Below are 16,954 nucleotides of genomic sequence, written 5' to 3' on the forward strand. Positions count from 1 at the left end.
ATTAATAGGAATTAATTAAGGAAAGTTGAGAAAGCTCTAGAAACTCACACAGATTGAGTTTGAGATGATCTTAGCCATTGATAATGATTTAATCATGGTCATTGGAGATTCAACAAGAGATTATAAGAGCAGGTCGATGGGGATGGAGATAGATACATCGAGCAAGAGGGAGAGCGAGTTCCTTGGGCAAATCAAGCCATCCAATGTAATGATTTAGTAGGAAGAAGAGCCCGAGCCAGCGCAACAGTGATTGAGGAAGCAGTAGTAGTGATTTCCGGTAAAGTTTCAGTGTCGGAGAGTTAGCAGCAGGTGGGCCGCATTATTTCCTCAGTGAAGCTGGGCAGAGGCAACACAAAAGATTTATAGGGCAGTTCGATTTAGCTAAAGAGGAGGTCGATTCAGTTGCTAGTGGCCGAAAAAATTTCTAGGAGGCCAAGCAAGTCATCTCCAGAGGCAGAGTCAGGCAGAGCAACACAATTCGGGCAGTTCCACAGGTAGTGCGAGTAGAGTCTGTGCAAGCACCGCGCAGAGGCTGACACATGGGCATTCGAGTAGCTCAGTTGCGACTAGTTGTTGGAGCCATATTGGTTGTCGAGCGAGACAAATTGTCTCACGAATTATTGGGTTAGATTATTTTATTGGAGGATTGTCAATTAGGCATCCATATTATTGTACTCAGATTTTGTCGTTGCATAATAATAAAATAAACACTCATCTGATGCATCGGTTTTCCCTTCGAGGTCTTTCCGGGGACGTTAGCCCAAAATATTGGTGTCATTTTTATTGTGTGTGCGCATCTATTTTCTCAGTTTCATTTTATTTTCCACAACGTAATTTATTTGTGAAAAATTGCAGTGTGATTTACTCGTTATTTGTCATATCAAATAAACTGTATAATTAATCTAGAAGAATAAATTCCAGTAGATGTGTGGAACAATGAATTTGTTCACTGGTGTTCTTAAATCTCAGATACATTTAAACCTGTATGCAAGAATATGATTGTGTGTAGGCATTGACTGGCTATTGATTTGTGGTAGCATCGGATGTGCTCTAGCCATCAAAATTGGTGGAGAGGCTAAGGCACATAAGATCTCCAAGACCTAGAAATGGTTTGGGGAAATTCCACCTAGTTGGAGAGATATTAAAATAATTAATATTTTTAATGGGGTTCTTAAATCTAAACTTAGGAAAATTAAAATATTAATGGGTATTACTATAAAACTGGGTGAGAATGTTCTAAATGACATGGATCAAGCCAAATCTAATCTTAGCCGTTGATTAGGGATTTAATTTCGGCCGTTGAAGACTCAACAGGAAAAGTATAAGAGGAGGCTTGAGGGTCACTTGGAGATGCACCAAGATTGATAAGTCAGTTCGATTTTCTGGAGCGAAGCTTGATGACAAAATTCGAGCTAGTGGTCTGTTGCAGTGAGGGGCAGTGAGTACATAGCAAAGAGGCAGGGATAGTGCCAGAGGGTCAGCGCAAAGACCGAAGAGGCTGACGCAGAGGCAGCTAGAGCTATGCAGAGGTAGCAAGAGCTACACAAAGGTAGTTGGGGATTGCTTTGAGGCAGAGAGGCCTGTGTGGGTGACGCAAAGGGGCCAAAAGCTGACACAAAGAGCCAAGAGGCTAACGCAAAGGCTTGAGGAGCTACGCAGAGGCTAGCAGGGCTGACGCAGAGCCAAGAGGAAGCGCCGAAAGGATTTTTCGTGAGGCAGAGTAGAGCTAAGAAGTTGAATATCTGTCTCCAAGAAGAGGTATTACTGCCATGTAACAATCTCTGTTGGGTGAGCCATTTCTGGCACCCTAGTTGTACTCAAGAATCTGCATAATAATAAAACCTTCAGAATTGCTACACAGGTTTTCCCGCATTTGGTTTTTTCGGGGACGATTGTCCAAAAATAATGGTGTCGCTTTTGTGTTTGTCTCAGTTATTTCAGTTGTTGATCTGTATATGAGTTAAGGCTGCATTTTTGTTTATTTTAGTATTTATAGTTATTTAAATAACTTGTTAATGGAATAAACAAGTAGGAGAAATTAACCCAGAAAATGCAGTAGGGATTTCTAATGTGTCAAACATAGAAATTTCAACATGGTATCAGAAGGTTGCAGATCACAGGAGAACTGAAGGCACTAGTAGTAATCTGGAGAATTTGCAGCAGTAGTAGCTGTCCCAAGAGACAACGTTGTTCCAAAGCAGAAGCAATAGAGAAGAAGTGATGCAGAGGGCCTGCGTCATCATTTCGAGCCAGGAGGAGGGTCAGCGCAGAGGCAGAGAGGGGCAGATCAGACCTACGCAGTGCTCGGTCATCTTTCTCAGCCAGGAAGGATCGACATTGTGGCCAGGAGGAGCAGATTCTGCCATTGCTGGGATTGCGTAGAGCCTAAAAGGCTCAGTTTCTTCAGTTGCTGGGGCTTGGGAGCTGTGGGTAGATTGTGATTGAGAAGCTGGTGGGGTGTTGTTTCTGTCGGTGCAGAACAGTACCTAAGGGGACAGAACCAAGGTAGAGGGAGTCGCTACCTTGACAGATTTCTAGCCAAGAAATCCAGATCCGAGTTGCAGTTGCAAGGAGGATTGGAGAGGAGCAGTTCGACATTTGGCGGGAGGATTTCCAGCAAGGAAATCAGGACTTAGAGGGAGATTTCTAGGAGGGAAGTCAAAACTCAGAGGGAGTCCAGAAGAGGAGCTGAAATGGTAGTGAACGGACTGAGGGATCAGGACAAGTTGGACGAGGCTTTCAACTTTGTCATCTGGAAGGCCAGGATCCTGGCAATCCTAGATCGACATCACAACAAAGACTTTGCCTTGAGAACCGTGGCTAGCCCAATCGACCCAGATGATAATGAGAAGTACGAGGATGCAATGGCGAGGGCGAAGTGCATGATCCTTGGTGGGGTCAAAGATCATGTCGTACCACATATTTATGAAAAGAACACAACAAAGGAGATGTGGGATACTTTGAAGACCTTGTATCAGGGCTCTTCCATGCAGTGGAAGATGCTATTGGAAAATCAACTGCAGTCGTATCAGATGCAGAAGGGGGAGCAGACCTTCTCAGGTTGCAGGAGATTTGCGACCAGCTCACTTTTGTGGGGTCTACACCGGATCTAGAGTTCGTGGTGAGGACTGCCCTGAATGTAGTCTCCGAGGAGTGGGAGACATTTGTCCAAAGTATTTTGGGTAGGTCTACCCTTCCGAGATGGGAGGAGATGTGGGAGGCTCTTTTCTAAGAAGAGATTAGGAGGTTGACCAAGGCGTTGAATAGTGGCAAGGGAGGTCGAATCAAGAAAGAGGAGGAGGAGGATGCAGCTCTAGCATCTGCGGGACAACAAGTGAAGAGGAAGAAGAAGAACATCTCCAAGGTGAAGTGCTTCCACCTTGGGGAGCTGGGACATTATGCATCCCAGTGTCCCAGGAAGAAAAACAAGGGATAGGCTTCTGATTCAAAGGAAACTCTAGCTAAGGTGGAGAAAGAGGTCGAGACTGATGACGATTGTGCCATGAGTGCTCATGCACCTCTAGAGAAGAGGTGGGGAGACATCGAGTTGTAGTCAGGAGGACTACATACTAGGGGAAAGATCCTTGAGGTGCCCAAACTCTTGGATCATATTTGGCTACAAGAGCCCTTAACGACAGTAGCAGGATGACAGGGGTCAGGTGGAGCAATAAGGAAGTGCTTGGGTGCAGAAATCTGAGGCAATGCAGTGGAGGTTGCAGCAGTTCGAGAGGCATAGAGGTGTATGCAGCAACGCAGTGACAACAGAGGGAGCACAGGATAACAGCAGGGGAAGCTTCAGCATCATGAGGCTTCCGGACTGACCGAATGTCAGCATTTGGGTAGATTAGTTACTTACTTCTCGGTAACTGAGTTGCAGTGAAGCATTTGGGTAGATCAGTTACTTACTTCTCGGTAACTAAGTTGCAGTGCAAGATTTGGTAGTGGTAGTGCTAGGGGAAGCATGGGCAGCATATTGAGAGGGAGCTGCAGTATAGACGTAGCAGTGGAAGTGACAGTGTCATGGGCAGCAGTACCGGAAGCGGTAGTGCAGATGATGTGAGGCAACAGGCCAAGCATCAGCACAGATATTGATGCGGAAGGATCAGTGTGATGTTTCAGTGGTGGAGCATTACTAGAGCACATTCCTCGCTAAGAGGGAGTGTTGATTTGTGGTAGCATCAGATGTGATCTAGCCATGAAAATTGGTGGAGAGGCTAAGGCACATAAGATCTCCAAGACCCAGAATGGTTTGGGGAAATTCCACCCGGTTGGGCAGATATTAAAATAATTAATATTTTTAATGGGGTTCCTAAGTCTAAACTTAGGATAATTAAAATATTAATGGGTATTAATATAAAACTGTGTGAGAATGTTCTAACTGACATGGATCAAGCCAAATCTAATCTTAGCTGTTGATTAGGGACTTAATCTTGGCAGTTGAAGACTCAACAGAAAAAGTATCAGAGGAGGCTTGAGGGTCAGTTGGAGATGCACCAAGATTGATTAGTCAGTTCGATTTTCTGGATCGAGGCTTGCTGAGAAAATTTGAGCTAGTGGTCTGTTGCAGTGAAGGGCAGTGAGTACATAGCAGAGAGGCAGGGATAGTGCCAGAGGGTCAGCACAGAGACTGAAGAGGTTGATGCAGAGGCAGCAGGAGCTACGCAGAGGCAGAGAGGCCTGCGCGGGTGACGCAGAGGGGCCAAAAGCTGATGCGGAGAGCCAGGAGGCTGACGTAGAGGCTTGAGGAGCTACGCTGAGGCTAGCAGGGTTGACATAGAGCCAGAGGAAGTGCCAAAAGGATTTTTTGTGAGGCAGAGTAGAGCTGAGAAGTTGAATATCTGTCTTCGAGAAGAGGTATTACTGCCATGTAACAATCTCTGTTGGGTGAGCCATTTCTGGCAACCTAGTTGTGCTCAAGAATCTGCATAATAATAAAACCCTCAAAACTGCTGCACTGGTTTTCCCGCATTGGGTTTTTCCAGAGACGATTGGCCAAAATAACAGTTTCCCTTGTGTGTTTGTCTCAGTTATTTCAGTTGTTGATCTGTATATGAGTTAAGGCTGCATTTGTGTTTATCTCAGTGTTTATAGTTATATAAATAACTTGTTAATGGAATAAACAAGTAGGAGAAATTAAACTAGAAAATGCAGTAGGGATTCCTAATGTGTTAGATTTAGAAATTTCAACACTGGCCATGAAGATAGAATGACACAACTTTTGACCCATGTCTCTTCAGAAATAATGAGACATTAACTAATTTAATTAATTTATTATTATTGATATTTGCTTATTTTAATATTTATTATTTAATTGATGTTTTATGAATATTTTTATTCACAACATTGCCACCCCCTTTAGAGATGCTTTGTCCTCAAAGCACAACCAGAAGGGTTTTCTCTAGTTGAACATTGTTGCAATGGAATGACATCCTTTTGTTGATTTTAGAAAATTATATATTACGGAGCAATGAAACACATAAAATATTGCAGAAATATAAACACAGAAAACGCACAAAACAAGAGAGACACAGATATACGTGGTTCACCCAGTTTGGGCTACGTCCACCCTCTAACAGCCAGTCCTTCCTTTCTATTATCCAGCAAAATGAAGAGACACAACCTACATCAAATCCGTTGTAATATCCTCTGTTTTCTCTCACAGTCTCACCTCTCTGTTTCTCGCTCACAGAATATACATCTATATCTCAGCCTCCAATACAATGCCCTCATACAAAGAGAGGGGTTGCCTTCTAGGGCAAAAAACCCTAAACTAAACATAAGTTCTACTGTCAGATCATCTGCCTAATGAACGGCCCAGATTGACTAGAAATTACTATACTTTTACAAGGCAATTTTACATTTGTTTTTAGCTTTGGGGGCGCTGCCCCCGAGCCCCCGCCGGGGGACTGCTGGCCCCCGAACCCCCCAGCTGGGGGGGATCGGCCCCCCCGGACCCCCGCGAGGGGACAAGTCCCCCCCGCACCCCCCCGCGTGGAGGGGTGTACAAACTTCCTGGGGTATACATCCGGCTGAAACAGAGACCTCTGAACAATCATGCTCCACACACAATAGTTGACTGGTGCATTCTTTAGGAGTACTTGTACCTTCCTTGGAGTTGGAAGTGTTAACACCATTCAATTTATAATGTCATCCTTGCTAGTTAAACTCCATGAATTGTTCTTCAAGGTTTGTAGTATAGCTCCCTAGTTGTATTAACCATTCTGCACCTAGAACTACATCCATTTCTTTGAGTGGTAGGGAAAATAGATCTGTTTGTAGCTTCAGTTCTTGTATTTGGATTGAAACTTTTTGACATTCTCCTATTTCCTTGATTTTCCTTTTAGTAGCGACAGACATGGACAAGTCCTTGATTGGGCATATACAAAGACCAAGTTTTTTAGCAAGATCAATGTTTATACAATTGTGAGTACTACCAGAATCTATAAGTATATTGACATTTCTGTCTTTTATGAGTCCTGTTGTCGCACAGATTGTCCAAGCAGCGCGACAACGCTCAGACCGGGGGCTGTCACCCTGATCCTCGATCCCTCCATTTAAGCCATCTCCCGAGGCTAAGGGGGGTAGACCCTATGGAATAAAGGAAGACCAACTGTGGACCAGTTGGGTTGGGAGACACAACAAGGCAATTTAGCACCTGATTGATTTTAGAAATTAATGTACCAGTGCCTTACGGAGTTAATGATTAAATGATTATTTATTAAATGTTGCAGAAATATGAACCATGTAAAACAATCATTTATCATCAAATATCCCAAGCAATATAAGTTATTCAATAAACTCACAATGCTTTAAATGATCCAACAATTAAATTTCTAAAGATTGAATGCTTTAAATGCTAATCAATTACCACATTCATATAGCTAACTTTAAATAAACATTTAAGTGCATTTAACTATAGAAAAGTGGAACATAAATACCATGAAAGACACCAAAAATGAATTTTCAATTTTTTGTTAAGCTTTTTCAAAATTTTAAATTTTTTAAATATCTTTATATTTTTAAATAAAACAAAACAAAACTAAGAAAAAACTACAGTAAATGAAACTTAAAATTACTAAACTAAACTAAATGAAATTATAAATAAATATGTACAATTAAAATGAAATTTAAAACTAAAAATTATAAAAAAAATCTAATTCTAAAAACTAAATAAAGATTATGAAAAATCTACCCTCAATGAATCAAACTCTAGAATTAACATTTTATAGCTTATATATATATATAGATATAGATATCTATATATTTTTTTTCCAAAAATTGGGCGCTGCTTCTTCGACTCCTTTTCCTCCTGCTGTCCCGTATCCTTTGTCCTCGGCTCCGGCTCTGCGTTTCTGTCCGCTCGTCTTGGGCTCTGAACGGAAGTGTTCCGGGGCATCTTTTCGCTTAGTGTTGCACGGCTGAGGCAAGTGTCTGTGCCTTGAGGGGTTCGGCGGCCCTCTACTCGTTCATTCCGTGAGACTCTACTTGGTGGTCATCAAAGGAGCTGGTCTTTTGGTTTTCTTTTTGCACTGAGCTGCGGTACTGGAGCGGGATTTTTTTTGGTCCTCAGATTTTACTCTTCATGGGGGCGAGGTGGCTGCCCTAGCCGCCTCTGCCCCCTGTTTTTTCGCCTCTGCTCGGGTTGGGACCGGATGGGTTCCTTTTCTGTGGCAGATGGTGCCTTTTTTGGTGGCTCGCTGGCCTTCCTTTGCGGTTTGTTGAAGCGTTGAGGGAACTGGGGTGTGGAGGTGTTATTCTCTGCATGGTTTCGGGCCGCTTCAACATGGCTGTTTTTTGCTGGGGTTGCTGCAGGCGGTTGAGGAAGCTTGGGGCAGTATACAGTCTCTGGTTCAGGTGGAGAGTTTGAGGGGGCGGGGGAGGAGTGGCTACCCTGGCTACTCTTTCCTCATTTCATGCCTCCTCTTCTTGGTTTGGGCGGCTATTTTTCTGTATCTTGCTCTCCTCAGGCACTTTTTTGCTTTATTTTGCTGTTTTGTTGTGTTGGGTATGGGTGTCCTCTACAGTTCTGCTTTCTGCAGACTGGTTTGGGGTTTTCATACTCATACTTGCTGCCCAGTTTATGGGCTTTTCTGGTATACTTCTCTTGAAGTATTGTTATTGTAAGTGGCTTTGCCCACACTTCTGCATATGCGTACGCATCTACAATATGTAATTTTATGAAATTAATGGAAATTACAGATTTTTCTCCTCGGAAAATATATATATATATATATATATTTTTTTTTTATTGATTTTTTGAATTTTAAAGCAACATGAAAATTTAATTTAAAATTAAAAAACCTAAGACTAAAAGCTAAGCTAAAATCAAAATAAAAGAACTAACACTTGTCGTATAACAAAAATGAAAATTTAAATCTAAATCTTAAAAAAAATAAAACTCAGACTTAAAATCTAAACTTACCAAAATATTTACCATACGTATCACCATGAAGACTCGTCATAAAAAAAAAATCAAATTTGCTTTGTTTGAGACTGTAGGTTCGCGTGAAGGATGAGAGGACGTAGTAGAAAGAGGAAACTGCAGGAGCGCTGAGAGAGACACGACGATGGATGGGAAGAGAGATGCGGGTAGGGCTGCGATGATGTCTGCGCAAGTCGAGGGAGATGACACAGGTTTGAGGTAGCATAGAGCTGCCAGAGGAGTTTACTGCGACTTGAGGATAGGCGACAGCAACGGAGGAAAGGAGAGGTGAAGGAAGGCTTTGCGTGTAGGAGAGACTTCGACGCCAAGCAGAGAAGAGCAGCTGCGTGGAGGTTTGAGGATACTGTAGAGAGGGAATGAAGGCTATTGATGCGTGGATCTGGATGACAGCAGCGTGAATGAGCAGTTGTTTGTGTGGTGGCTGAGGATGCATGGAAAGAGAGAAATGGCAGAGGTATGGTGGCAGCGAAAAACTGTGGCCCCTAAAAAAAATTCAAAATTTTTTCTGCAGCAATAAATCCCTAGGCAACAGTGAAAAATGAAAACGCAGGTAGCAGACCTGTAGTCCAAAAACTTAATTGAAATTTTAAACCCTTCCTGTTTTAGATTACCTAATGGAAACCCTGATCAGATTGCCTGATGGAAAACCCTGAAAAATTTTCAAAATCTGTACCTGCAACCTGCAAAAACTGAACACCCAGAAATAGAATGTGCAAGAAACAAAACTAAAAAAACCTAAAACCAGCTAAATAATTACAGTAATTATAGCTCAGAGGCTCTAAATAGCCAGATTTGTCAATATGCCACAGAAATATTTTCAGAATTTTAAATTTAATGTGAGATGCTTCAGAAAACCCTTCATGCATTCATAAAAAAAATTTCAAATGATAAGCCCGGGATCAAAACTAGCTGGGCTCTTTCAGAAAACGCAATCTGGGAGTTGGCTGGTTCAGCCGAGAACTTCCCCTAATGCCCGGTAAACTCAAAATTAAGGATATCCTGCACAGCTTAAATCAACCATTAACATAGAGGGAAAAAACAACAGTTAAATTCAGATCAAATGGAGGTACCTGCGATTATATTCATAAATTAAACTATCATTCAAACCCCAGAGATCAGACAAGATACCTGTGCCTAAATCAATCTTCATCAAGCTATCATCAATGACTGAAAATAAAATTATGCAGAAAAATAAAACATCTTACAGCATTTCCGGAAGAGTAACACCAGCAAGATTTTCAACCCCAATGTTTTTCTTTATTGCACAAAAAATGACTACAAGAGAGTTTTCTTTAGCACAAGACTCACAGATCGAATGATCTCAAATGACCCCTAACATCCTATTTAAAGGAAAAATTCCCAACGGCTAGTTCGAGTGATCCATGTCAAAATGATCTTGATCGTCGATGAGGATCAAAATCCCTTTTAATCTCATCCGTCAAAATTTTTAAATGCATTTTAATATATTGAAAATTTAAATTTTGCATTTATTTCCTCAAAACTTTTGACTTATTATTATTTTATTATTTTATTTTATTTTATTTTAATTTTTTATTTATTTTTAAAATTTATTTTTTAATTTATTTTATTTTATTTTTTATTTTTTTATTTTTTAATTTTTTAATTTTTTTATTATTTATATCTTTTATTGTTTTTATATTTTTTAATTTTTATTATTTTTTTATTAATTTTATTGGATTCTTGAACTTAACCTTTGGAAAAATCACCTAGGACCTAGGACTTATGAGGGGATAAAACATTTTTCAACCCTCAAGACACTTTACACCATGACTTTTACAATTTTACATCTCAAGGGGGAAAACCCATTTGACATAGACCCTCATAGACCACCCAGTTCTGCGACACAAATATAATCTAGCAGATCAAGCAATTTGTAATAAAATAACCTAACCAAATAGCTAGGTCTATTCCCAAATCACTTTTACATAGATTCGACCTAGCACACTAGGACTCCCCTAAGATTCTAATGACAAAATCCATTCCGAATTTGGGGTTAGGCAGAAGGAAAACTCTGCAGATCATGGATCGGTGAGAAAAAAAAACCTTCCGGAATGTAGGTTATCACTAGAAAATTAGGTTTGCCTAGGCAATTTACATACATGACTCAGATCTGCTAAGATTATTTACAATTTACACATGCAGACTGGGTTTACAACATAACATGATCACGCTGATGATGACAGTCGAATGGCACGGACATGTCGATCAAGCGCTATCCCTTTTGCGAAAGGGAGTGTACTGCTATGGGTAGTTGACACGTAGTGGTCAACAAGTCCTTTGAGCCTTAAGGTTTGAGGACATAGACTCTTCCTCATGTTTGATGGATTACTAAGTTTAATGTTCCTTTTTGGGAATTGGCTCTTCTTCCAAAGATGTGGTGGAACATATTTTGTAGTTGCTTGTTGTTCTTGATCTCTGAAAGAGTTACTATTTTCATCAAGGTTTTTCCAGTCACATGAAATTGCAGCTAATGACGGTTCCTTAGAATTTGAATCTTCACTGGGTCTGACAACAATTCCTTCATGATGTTCTTGTACTTCAATTTGCTTCCCATCTACTATTTTATAGTAGTGCAGGGATGTGTCTTCACATTTATGGCCTGGCATCCAATTTTCTCCATCTTTGCGACAACTATTTTTTTGGAGTAGCATGATCTGGATTATCCACAGTATTATGTTTCTTGTGTTGACGTTTTGAACCCAAAGGGGGTCCATTTTTTTACGTGGATCATTACTTGAAGTGTCTGATTCCTTCTTGAATTCATAAGTATACAGTGTCTTGTTAAAGCATATGTGTCCTGATGTCCATTTTTCTCCACAATACCTACATTTGTTAGTTTCTTTTCTTCATGAGTGTTGTTGGTCTTCATCTTCTCTGAATGATGACATTCTAAGCTTATATTTTCTCTCAATAATTATGGCAACATGTCTGGCATTTTCAATGGTTTGGGGTTTATATAATTTTAATTCTTCCTGAATGTAATCCTTAAGGCCACAACGATACATTTTTAATAGCTCTTCATCTGAGAATCCCCTTTGCCTTATCGCTAACACTTCCCATTCATGCGTGTATTCACTTACCGATCCCTTCTGTTTGAGGTGAACGAATCTTTCGTAGACATCATCCTCTTCTTCGTCGTGAAATCGTTTTAACAAGGCATTTTAAAAAAATTTCCAATTGAATGAGCAAGCTGCACATTTGTTAGACCACCATAGGAATCAATCAGTTCTTCTATTTTTTTTAAATAATAATTAAATTAATTTTAATTATATAATAAGTTATTATTATTATGTACTTATTTTATAATATATATATATATATATATATATATTTTATGTAGTTTTCCAATGGTATGGTCAAATATGACCCAACTTAATATATTCCCTGAAGCATTGACTCCTCAACGACTCACGTTGTTTGACCTCTCACCGATTGACAGAGCACTGATTGGCCTCGCACCGATTGACCTTCTCAGCGATTGACGACAGGGATGAGGTCTTCTGTGTTATTTGAATGCAGCACAGGTAACAGGCATAGCAAAAGCACCACGGGAAGCACAATGGAGGGCAGCGAAAAAGGGAATGATGCAACTCGACGGATGGGGCGGGGAACACGGTGTTTACGGGGCGGATGGTCAGTGGACAGGAACAACGGTGGACAAAATACACAATAGTGGGCCTGCAGTGGGTGTGGAACAAATGGGGAGTGGGTGTACAGCGAAGAGTGGAATGGGGAGGAGATTCTTGTTTATTTCCCAATTTTGAGTTTTTCACAAAGATGGCCACAGTAGGTCTCAGAGATCAGGATAGAATTGACGGAGCCTTGAACTTTGGTATCTTGAAGGCTAGGATGCTATTCCTGTTGGATGAGCATGGCCTGAAGGAGTTCGTGACGGCAGTTGTAGTTATACCGATAGACCCTATCCAGTTCCACAAGTATAAGAAGGATATGGCCAAAGAAAAATGGATGTTCTTGAATGGAGTCTGAGATCATATTGCTCCACACATTGCAGAGAAGAATACGGCAAGGGACATGTGGGATGTCGTTGTGAAGTTATACCAAGATCCATCTAAGAATCGGAAAATGGTTCTCAAGGAGAAGCTGAGGACCACAAAGATGATGAAGGGTGAAGGCGTAACTCCATATCTCACCAGAATTCAAGATGTCCGAGATGAGCTAGCAGTTGTAGGAGATAAACTAGAGGACAACGAACTTGATTGAATTGCTCGAAATGGTTTTATCAAAGAGTGGGCCACGTTCGTTCAGGAAATTACTAGATGAGACAAAATTCATTATTGGGAACACCTATGGAGTGATTTTAACTAAGGCTCGGCCTTATCCAGGGTACTTCCAGCTGTAGTAGTTAAGGGTCGAAGGTTGAGAAGGAGGAGGAGAATGTAGCCCTTGCTAGTAAGGGAAAGGCGAAGAAAGGTTCCAATCAGGGACAAAGCTCAAAGGGAGGAGAAAAGAAGAGGAAGGATTTGTTGAAGATCAAATGCTTCAAGTTTGGTGAGTTTGGTCACTACAACACCCAGTGTCCCAAGAAAAAAGACACGAAGCGGGAGTAGCAGACCGCAGTTTCGGTAGATATAGATGAGTTAACCTTCAGGTTGGAGTAGTTTGCTTTAGTAGTAGCTATACCTCCAAATGGAGGAGGAGCATAGTGCTTCAGAGTTGCAGGATTGGGTAGGGTCCATGGAAGAGAAGCTACAGGTTGTAGATATTCTCTTCATATGGATCATTGTCATTGTTACAGGGGCACACAGTTTTCAGTAGCCAGAGGATTAGTGTGAGTAGGCACAGTAAGATCTTGAGGAACAGTTGTAGTTATTTACCTAAGGGACGCACTCAATAGACAGTGCAGATGCTAGTTGCAGTCAGAGACTCGGAAGATAGTTGTAGAGCCAGTACAGGGACACAGTGGATCAGTAGATCTTTCTCAGTTGGAGTAGTTGCAGCAACAACAACAACATGAGATTAGATGCAGCGTAGGAAATGTTGGGAGCAGTGCAGGGCTAGCAGCAGCGGAGATGCAGGATGGTTCAACTACAGGGTTAGCAGATGAATCAGAGTATGTGTTGTAGCTTGGTGGACAATGACAGGTTGTTACAGGGTCAGGCATCAGTAGCATGAGGGAAGATGTTATGGGAGAAAACACTTTCCTCGCTAAGAGGGAGTGTTAGTTTTTGTAGCATTAGATACGTGTTCCTGTCTCGATTTGTGTCAGAGAGGCTAAGATAATAAGATATTAAAAAACTAGAAAAGGTTTCATAAGATAAGCTAGCGAAACGCCTTAATTAAATTAATTAGCCATCCTTTAAATTTTTCCTAAGTCTAACGTAGGAAGACTGGTTAATTAATATGAATTAACTAAGGAAAGTTGAAAATGCTCTAGAAACTCACACAGATTGAGTTTGAGATGATTTTAGCCGTTGATAATGATTTAATCATGGTTGTTGGTGATTAAGCGAGAGATTATGAGAGCAGGTCGATGGGGATGGAGATAGATACATCGAGCAAGAGGGAGAGCAAGTTCCTTAGGCAGATCGAGCTATCCAGTACAGTGATTCAGCAGAGGGAAGAGCTCGAGTCAGAGAAACAGTGATTGAGGGAGTAGAAACATTGATTTCCAGTGAAGTTCTAGTGCCACAAAGTCAGCAGCAGGAGGGTTGCAGTATTTCCTTAGTGAGGTTGCACAGTGGAAGCACAAAATATTTAGAGGGCAATTCGATTAGGCTAAAGAGGAGGTCAATTCAGTTGCTAGTGACTAGGAAAATTTCCAAGAGGCCAAGCAAGTCATCTCCAGAGGAAGAGTCGGACAGAACAACAGATTCTAGGAAATTCCACAGGTAGTGCGAATAGAGCCCACATAAGCACCACGTGGAGGTTGATGCAGGGGCATTTGAGTAGCTCAATTGGGGCCAATTGTTGGAGTCAGATCAGTTGTCAAGTGAGACAAATTGTTAGAAAAATTATTTGGTCAGATTATTTCGTTATTGTACTGAGGCATCCAGATTATTGTACTCAAATTTTCCTATTGCATAGTAATAAAATAAACCCTCATCTGCTGCACCTGTTTTCCCTTAGAGTTTTTTCCGGGGACTTTAGTCCAAAATATTGGTGTCATTTATATTGTGTGTGTGCATCTATTTTCTTAGTTCCAATTTATTTTCCGCAACGTAATTTAGTAGTGTGATTTATTCGTTATTTGCCGTATCAAATAAATTACATAATTAATCAGTTAGAAGAATAATTTTTAGTCGCTGTGATTTAAAGAAATTTCACACTATAGAGTCAGGTCACGAGTCACATGGCATGCCTGATGCATTTCCTTTCTTAGTAATACACTTTTCAGTGTATATTTGGGATTATATATCCCCATGCCCCCCTTTTAATGAAATGTGCGGAAACATAGGGGAAACATTTTCTGAAAGGAGGACTTCTAGGCATGACCCCCAGAAAAGAGGTGTTTCTGGGCTTTCCTCCATGAAAGGGGACATCTAGGCATCCCTCCAAAAAGTTTCCCTATTAAATCTTGTTACCACCCAAATTGTATGATAGAATGATAAAAGCTCTAAACCACATTGTACAATCCAAGTGGAACCTTGGAAGATCACCCACTCTCACCTCAACAACCTACCTATGCACTTTATTAGGCCAGTTCTCCTCTAGCTCTAGGGGAGCTGCCCTAAAGAATCACTAGGGCTAATCAACAAGGAACAAGGAAATATCAGAAGTAACACCAACAATCGAGTTGATTTTGGGAGAGAATAAATAATAATGATGGCGAGAGACCAATATCCAAAAAGCTATGGAGTCAAGTGAGGATCAAATGATGAGGCGAGGTTAAGAAGAGCACCCTCCTTTTGTCAATTACCCGTTAAAATGGATTAGGATAAGGAACTAGTATCTAATGGATAATTAACCACTTAGCTAATCAAGGAAAACCATGAGATCAAAATTCAACTAGAGAGGATTCCTCAAACTTCCCTCGCCCCAAGGATCAACTATGGCATCAAAAAAACGAATCTTTTCCTAAGAGAACCTCTTGAGGGTCTATTGCCACAAAATCTAGCAGGCCTTGGAGAGGGGTACCCTACAAGGTTAATACGAGACCAAGAGACAATAATAGGGTGATAGCTCACTGTCACTACAGCAAAAAATCCCTATTCTTTACTGATTTTCACCAAAGGAAGGAGTCCTGATAAGCAGTGTTCCACAGGGTTGCATCCCCCAACTCGGGGGTCGAGTTTCCTAGCTCCCTCGCGCTCCGGGGACTTGGGGATGAGAGGGGGTTGTTTCCTCACAATCCCAAAAAACAGGGTACGTGAGGAAACTTGAAAGGGCTCGTTTCCTCCATTTTTGGGGTCGTTTCCTAGGCGAAAGGGGTTTTAAGGGGTCTTGAGGGGTCGTTTCCCTAGAAAAAATTCACAATTTTTTAATGAAACAAAAAAATTGTACTTTTTAATATTTGTTGACTGATCAGGAAGGGTTATGTTCATTTGACATTTCATTTTTGTTTGCTCCTTTGTTGAATTGAACACTATCGCCATCGCCAAGCAGCCTTTTGTTTGCTCCAAAGGATGATGCATAGGTAGATATGGAGGAGAGACTTGATGAGACACAAATGGGGTTGGTTGGTGTGCCACTTAGCATGTTTGAGAATGCAAGTGATTTTGACTCAGATGGTGATATGGTTGATCTTGATTTATTCACGCAGCAGCTGGATGCAGAGACTAGTAGGGCATTACCTTGAGCAATTATGCTCATTTATCTTTTGATATGTTCTTATGTTATTTTGACTCTTAAAATTAAAAAATTTGACTCTTGATGTACCAAACTTGACTTTTATAATTTTATTTCAATATTCAGTATTCAATGTTCATAGTTGGAAGTGGAACATCAATATGGTTTTAAGTTTAAAAGTTTAAACATTTATAATTTTACAATTTATTTTCTTGTGCATTGTTAGTAAGTTAGTAGACTAGTAGTTACACTGTACAGTTACAAACTTACCTGTATGACATAAGATTATAATTTATATGATAACGATATCAATGATCATGCTTTCGTTTTAGTTATATGATTCATCGATTTATATTTTATATTTATAAGTTTTTAATACCCCAACGTCCCCCCAAGTTTCCTAAAAGTTGGTGGGGAGATTTTGCATAGGCCGCTCTTGCGTACCCTCACTCCCTCACCTCCTCATCCCAGAAACTTGGTGGAGCATTGCTTATAAGTGAATAGGTCACCTAATAGGTATTCTAGGTAAAATGGCATAGGGTGACCAATAGGCCTTCGAAGGAAAATATTCACTTAAGTACACGGGTTCAATCAATGGTAAGGGCAATTTGCTTTCCTTGGAGATGCCTAAGAATGGCAGTCTATGACCTAGGGTTTGACTCTATGACCTAGGGTTTGACTGATGGGTTGAGAGTTGGGAAGGCCCAAGATCAAGTTGCTAAGAAATGATTTCCAACAATGATT

At 40.7% G+C, this 16,954-nt stretch overlaps 1 protein-coding gene across 4 annotated transcripts in view; it reads left to right on the top strand.

The window, feature by feature from the left end:
- LOC149225573 (cycloartenol synthase-like) overlaps positions 1-16,954 on the top strand; it is a 529,143-nt gene that overhangs the window by 296,528 nt on the left and 215,661 nt on the right. The gene's annotated exons all lie outside the window — the stretch shown is intronic.

Source organism: Pinus tabuliformis, chromosome J (assembly GCF_031772625.1).
Source record: "Pinus tabuliformis cultivar Carrire ecotype Pingquan chromosome J, CPIR1, whole genome shotgun sequence".
NCBI classification, from domain to species: domain Eukaryota; kingdom Viridiplantae; phylum Streptophyta; class Pinopsida; order Pinales; family Pinaceae; genus Pinus; species Pinus tabuliformis.